We start from the raw sequence: 7,481 nt of genomic DNA, 5'->3' as shown, positions 1-7,481 counted from the left end.
GAAAGGGACAGGGTGGAGTCGCGGAGTTCGCTGACATTTGAAGTAATCACGATGTTTATGCCAAAACGGTTCTCAGCATAGGTTCAGAGCACAATCAGTAGTGATTACATGAGAGGGCCAACGCCCGTGTTGTTTGAGCGAGAGGGCTGTGTGTGTGTGTGTGTGTGTGTGTGTGTGTGTGTGTGTGTGTGTGTGTGTGTGTGCGTTGTTCTTTTTGTAAGAATGAAAAGGATGCGAGCGAATTAATAGTATCAGAAGTGCACTAAACCGGTATAACGTGTTTAACTTCTGATCGCCGTGTTCCAATTCACTAACATCAAAAGAGAGGAGGAGAAGGAGAACGAGGAGAGATAGCTCCACAAACCGCTCCACATTCCTCTGGGCCTGAGACCTCTGGATCTAGAGATTACATTTAAACCGCCCTCAAAACACCTCAATCACCAACTGAACAACAGAAGTCTCATGATCTGCTGGGGGAAGGGGCTCATCTACGACCCCCACCGAGACCTCCTGGACTGTGAGGCCTCACTTCTGTGAAGCCTCCTTCCTATACTGTGAACCCACCACACCAGGGTTTTGAACATCCTCCAAAGAGCAGTCAGCTCATTCCAGAAGCTCTGGGTGAAACTGCACAGTAGTAAAAGCTCCAGTTATAACATGTCTAATCCCTGCCTATATGACGCCATAACAAGCGAGCCTCCTTTAGGAAAATAACTCTTCTGGAATCATCCCAGTTGTCGTCACCACTGAACTCGCTGAACTTTTCCAACTTTTTTTCTCTCCTTTTTTCTTGATTGAACAATAATCACAAACATAAAAAAAAGACGTACGAACAACTGATCTGTGCCTTTCTGTCAACGCAACATAGTGAGGGGTACAAAGTCAATACATTTACACAATTAACAAAGCAGGCTACACAAACTGTTTGTATAGCTTTCTTCTACTTTTACAAGTTTTTCAAAGCTCAAAAATGCTTTTAGAACCCTAATTAAACGTGTACTGAAACACACTGCCCCCATCTGGTTGCTTAAAGAACTTTTTTTTAGGCAGGGATTCTCCTTGAGACCATTATTTTCAAGGAAACCCTGCTCACATGCCCTTGTCCTCGCTCACCTCAGACCCCTGGTCAAGAAGACACCTGGACCCCCTGCAGTTTTCCCAGCAGCCTAACATGGGAGTGGATGACCACTCCCATCTGGACATGGCCCTGTGAGGACCATGTTGTTGGAATTTTCCAGCGCCCTCAACACCATTCAGCCCTCAGTCTTGGGTGACAAGCTCAACGCAGGTGGACGGCCCCCCTGGTCAACGGGCTACTTGACCGGTCGACCACAATATGTGAGGCTTCGGGACGGTGTGTCTGAGACGGTCAGCGACGCTGAAGCTGTCCAAGGGAGCGTCCTGTCCCCCTTCCTGTTCACTCTCCACACCTCGGACTTCAGATACGCCTCGGAGACGTGGCACCGGCAGAAGTACTCGGACGACTCTGCTACTGTTGGGTGTTTAAGGGGAAGACAGGAGGAGGAATGTAGGAGAGATTCGTGGGGTGGTGAGCTTAGAAGTATCTGCAGCTCGACGCGGGGAAGACCAGGGAGTGGGGGTGGACTTCAGGAGGAAGAAGGCTCCGTCCACCTCCATGTCCATCCAGGGGGTTGACGTTGAGGCGGTCCAGTCATACCAGTAGGGGTGTGCACCTGGACAACAGGCTGGAATGGGCAGGAGACAGAGGCCATCTACAAGAAGGCTCAGAGTGGACTCTTCCTGAGGAGACTCTGCTCCTTCGATGTATGTAGAACAAGGCTCTCAACATGTTCTGCCAGTCTGTTGTAGCGGTCATCTTTGCGGTTGCGTGCTGGGGCAGCAGTATCAAGATGGCGGACGCCAACATGCCGGACAAACCGATTAGGGCTCGGTGCTGGGCGTCGACCCGAACCCAGTCACAGTTGTGGAGAGACGAATGATGGACAAACGTCCAGGTTTGTCATGGACGATGTTTCCTTCCCTCCGTGACACTGAGGTCAGGCCGAGGAGAACGTTTAGGAACAGACCGCTCCGGCCGCGGTGCACGACAGAGAGCTTCCCTCGGTCCTTCACCTCATCGGTCATCACGCCTCTCCTGACCGGTGGGGCTCCATCGACCTGAGCCGGTCAGTGTGATGGCTAAATAACTCTTAGCTTTAGTTTCTGTTTTAACTACTTTTACTATTTTACTAAACTGAATTGAAATGGTCGGCAGTAAAAAAAAAAAAAAAAAAAACTTTAAAAAACTCAGGTATACTAAGCAATGGAGGTTTGATTTGTTCACTCACAGAAGATTTATGATTATTCTCACTGAATGTCTCTTGAAGTCAAAAGCAGTCAACATATAAACGAAACAGAAAATAAGACCGGATTTGAAATGACCAACTGCCGCTAGAGTGCAGTTCTAAACATTCCACTGGGGAGCATGATTCTCCTTCTCTCCTAAGTACAAACGTTCATTCCATAATGAGGAAAGCATGTGCTTCTTCAGACAGCTATATCTCAAGAAGTATAAATGTCGGAGCTTAGATATTTACACCACAGGAATCCTGAGAATCTGATTCATATATAATGTCTGTATAATACCATGTCCATGTAGCTTACAAGCTGTAGGCGTGGCGACAAGTTAGCAAACGGGTATGAATTCAAAATGAGCAGCCCAGAAACTAGAGTTGAAGGGTCATTCTTTTCAATGGTGATCTTGGCTGTCAAACACAATGATTTGTGTAAGGCAGTGAATGCAGATGGCAGCTTAGAGAGAGACAGGTCAAACGACGGGGTAGTAACATTCACCACAGTTTCACCAGCATACAGATGCACATCACAACTTTCTACAGACAGTAACATGTGATCAACAGAGTCAATGGCCGGATCTCCCGAACAAGTTAAGAAGCACTTAACTCCAAAGTACTTCATAACTCCCATACAAAGGGTTGCTTAAGAAGGGTTCCTTAAGAAGGTTCTTTATCGGGAAACCCGGTCTTTAGAAAGATCAATAAAAAAGTTTGAATAGTGCATCTTATAACATATCACATGATTCGAAGAAAATCGCCACAGTCACCACTATTCTCACTATTGTAATGATTCATATATTTGGATATTTGGTTTGGTGCTGCGTCGATCGAAGATCAACAGAACAAACACCCATGGTCATGGCAACATGATCTGGCATGACACCTGTCACCTGAGAGAGAGAGAGACTGTGTGTGTGTGTGTGTGTGTGTGTGTGTGTGTGTGTGGGGGGGGGGGGGGGTCACACAGGTGTGGTGCTCAACAGCCCGGGAACACACAATGAGACAGACAAAAGCCTGGCAGGTATAATGTCATGCCCAAGTGTCGTGAGGGAGTCAAGAGAGAAAGAAGCTGACTAGACTATGAAAACAACCTTTTGCTGTGTGAGCTGTGCTTGTCGTTCGACAATGCTAAAATATGTTATTTTCTCCTATTCATAACAACTTGTTGTACAGGTCTACCCAGTGAAATAGCTATGGCGTGTCTGTTTTCCAACTATCCACATCACCACTTGCACAACAATATGATGCAATGCGATCTATAGCATACATCCCATAATATGTTACCTCACCTAGAGATGGTATGTAAGACTGTGTGTGTGTGTGTGTGTGTGTGTGTGTGTGTGTGTGTGTGTGTGTGTGTGTGCGCGCGCGTGCGTGCGTATCTGTATACGTGTCTATGTATGTGTGTCTATATATGTGTGTGTGTGTGTGTGTGTGTGTGTGTGTGTGTGTGTGTGTGTGTGTGTGTGTGTGTGTGTGTGTTAATGATTGTCTGACCGTTGGCCAGCAGGAGTCATAAAGGCTGGTCTCAGCTCTGGTCTCTGGTCTTACAGGCAGTAAAACCTGGAGAGCAAACAGGGGAGAGAGGGAACACATCCACTTCACACACACACACACACACACACACACACACACACACACACACACACACACACACACACACACTTACACAGTAGTGCAGAGGGCAAACACAAAGACAGAAAACGATGTTTAAAACAAATGGACCAGAAGTCTCCTAACTCTGTTAGGATATTAACTAGGTAATGATACATGGAGATCCTACAGTTTGTTTTTCAGGATTATTCCACTAAAGCTCATATCATATGAGTCACTCACCACCGCCAGAGTTATTGCCTACTGTTTAAATAACTGGGCTCCAGACATCTTTAAATGATTGTTATCGGTTTTTCATCCATTGATTTGTCCTGAGGATAATTAACCTTCACTCGCTGTAATAGGGCTCCCCCGTGTGGTGGAAACGAAGAACTGCAGTAACAATGCAGGGGAAGTTCTGACCGCTACGAGTGTTCAGTCCTTTACATTAGAATACTGTTAATGAAACTTGAAGAAGTTTACATTGAATTTGATACACTTGACATCTTCAGCTGCAGAATGGTAGAAGTTAAGGGACTATTGTCCAAAGCTCGGGAAACTTGAAAATTGAACCTTGGTCAATTACGTAGATCAAATACTTCAGAGTATTTGAAAGTATTTCAGATGTGTCACTTCCGGGACTGTTGCATTGGTGTCATTGAGTCGACAGTGGTATTCAGCTACTCTCGGAGGACCATAGGTGTCAAATATAGAACCACTTCACTATAGTGGTCTTGGACGACTCCTCTATTGTGGGCTTCATCCGTGCAAATGATGAGGATGAGTACAGGGATGTGGTTGGGAGATTCGTTGAATGGTCAGAGAAGAACCAGCTCCAACTCAACATCAGCAAGACCAAGGATCTGGCCCCCGGGTGATTACTGTTTTTTTGCTTCCCTCTGGAATATGTAGAGAGTGGGTCGTATGCCCACCTCCCTTGTTCTCTGTAAAGCGCATTGTGTTGCCTCTGGGTATGAAATGCGCTATACAAATAAAGCTTTGATTGATTGATTGATTGAAGGAGCTGGTGGTGGTTTCAGAAAGAACAGGAGGCCTCCAGCCCCCATCACCATCCAGGGGGAGGAAGTTGAGATGGTGGACTCATACAAGTTCCTGAGAGCGCACCTGAACAACAAACTTGACTGACAACACTGAGGCCCCTTACAGGAAAGGACACAGCAGACTGTTCTTCGGAATTAGGTCCTTCCATGCGTGTAGCAGTCTGCTGTGGAGGTCCTACCAGTCTGTGGTAGCCAGCACGCTGTTCTTGGTCATGGTTTACTGGGTCTAGGTCTGGGGAGACCAACAAGCTGAACAAGCTGGTGAGGAGGGTCAGCTCTGTCGTGGGGCAACAACAGGACAGCCTGGAGGCTGTGGTGGAGAGGAGGATGAGGGACAAACTGAAGTCCATCCTGGACAACCTCATCCCCTCTATGCTCATCCTTCCAAGGTGCAAAACAGAACGGTTCAAGCGTTCCTTTGTGCCGGAGGCCATCGGACTCTATGGTAAACGGACTGCTCTTATAGTATAAGGCGTATATATGGCCTCTCATTCCCTCATTCACACACTAATGGCAGCAGCTGCCATACAAGGCCGGCTCATTGGGAGCAATTTGGGGTTCAGTGTCTTTCCCAAGGACACTTCGACATGTGGACAGGAGGAGGCGGGATTCGAACCGCCGACCCCACCATCATTGGACGACCTGAGCAACAGCCACCCCAGGATATCATCTATAACAGTACCTGAGCGTTCCTGAGGGTTGTAGAGGTGTGCATGTATGTACAGCATATATGAGTATTACTATATCTATAGTCTGCACGTATGTATATATTCTATATTTTCACATGCTGTATGTACTGTATACTGTACGATGGCCGTGGCTCAGGTTGTGTGTACTGTGTTGATTTTAACCACTGTGTACTGTACGGTTTTCCTTTACAGTGCCTAACCAATTTGACCATTGCAGGTCGGCCTTTTAATTCCTGGCAGGGGGACTGGCGGAAAACTAGCCTTTTTGGCTAAAATCGGGTGCATTTACACTATGTGTTTATTAATGTATGTTGTCCCTCTTAATCAAATAAACTAAAACAAAAAAAAAAACGAAATATATTCTTATATTCTTTGTCCTTTTTTATGCTTATTCACTACAATGGTTATTCTGCATTTCCAACCTTTGCTGAAACACCAAATCTGCTCCTATTTAAGTATGTATGTTTGTATGTATGGTATATAGGTACAGTATGTATCTATCTATATATATCTCTATCTCTCTATCTATCTATCTATCTACAGTCCCAATCTACAGATTGTAGCTGCACTGGCATCATCAGGCAGAGTGTCTGAACACCACTGTGTCTCCTGTCTTCATCTGGCTGTGAATAGCGCTAGAACCCTTCTCTTCTACTGGAATCATTCTGGAATCATTGACCATGTGGTTTACTATATTGAGCGCATGCCTTCATTACAGTAGTAAGTAATAAGACAAAGACATCATCAATCTGCACCAAAAACATGTTTATTTTATAAAAGGAGGGAAGGGTAATCACAACTGTACAGGGAAACTGACTTTTAAACACCATTATGTCACAGTATCAAAAAGCGCACGTTTTCCTCACTGATCTTTACACATTTGTTCTGTACAAATACAAAAGAAATAATATTAATTACTTGTATTATTATCATTATAACGATAACTGCATTGCACTGAGTAATATAGTACTGGCCCATAAGTTACTGCATTCAATATAAAATACCTAAAATTCTGGATCTTTAAGAGGATTTTTGATTAATATTATTAAGTAGAGGCACACATACACACACACGCACACACGCACGCACGCACGCGCACACACAGACACACACGGTAGGCAGACACAACCAGTTAAATCATCCATACATTGCATGGCTATTTTTTGCTCAAATGATGGTTATCTATTGACCAGGTTCTGCTAGATGAGCTTCAGAAGGGACCAATGAGGACCAGCTGTTTAATTCTATCAACCGTGGTGTTTAGTTCAGACATTGGGTGGTTGTTGTTGTTGTTGTTGTTATGTACGAGAGATGTTTCATTGTCCAGTGGATCACCTCAAGAATAACTGGTTGTATGTGTATTCAACGCCTCGAACCACACTGTGAAATACACACCCCTTGAGCGGGTTTGATGATGTCACTGAGCTGTCATCGACCTTCCTATTGAGTTGAGGGTTCCAGAACATTCCAGAAACATTCCGAGGTTTAAGACCCAGGTTTTGGGTGTTAGCTGATCACTGACCAGACGCCACATCACACCAGTTATTCCTGAGGTCATAGCGAGCTTCCTGTGGGTGTATAGAGGTGTTTTTCTGTTGTCGGAGAGACGGGAAAGAGGGTTTTCCATCTCAGTGCTGTAGCCGCCACCATCGTACACGGACATGCTCACACCGACTTCACTAAACAAAATGCTACTCTCCATGCAACACAGTGCGCACAACACAAGTGGGACCAATTTCAGATTAAAAAACAGAAAGGAATTAGAAAAAGAAAAGCCGAATAACACATTTAATCAAACCAACAGAAGGAAAAAAGATGAAAAG

The sequence above is a fragment of the Borostomias antarcticus genome, assembly GCF_949987555.1.
Source record: "Borostomias antarcticus genome assembly, chromosome: 1".
Lineage (NCBI taxonomy): Eukaryota > Metazoa > Chordata > Actinopteri > Stomiiformes > Stomiidae > Borostomias > Borostomias antarcticus.
The sequence above is the reverse complement of the archived record's forward strand: the minus strand, read 5'-3'. Positions refer to the sequence as shown.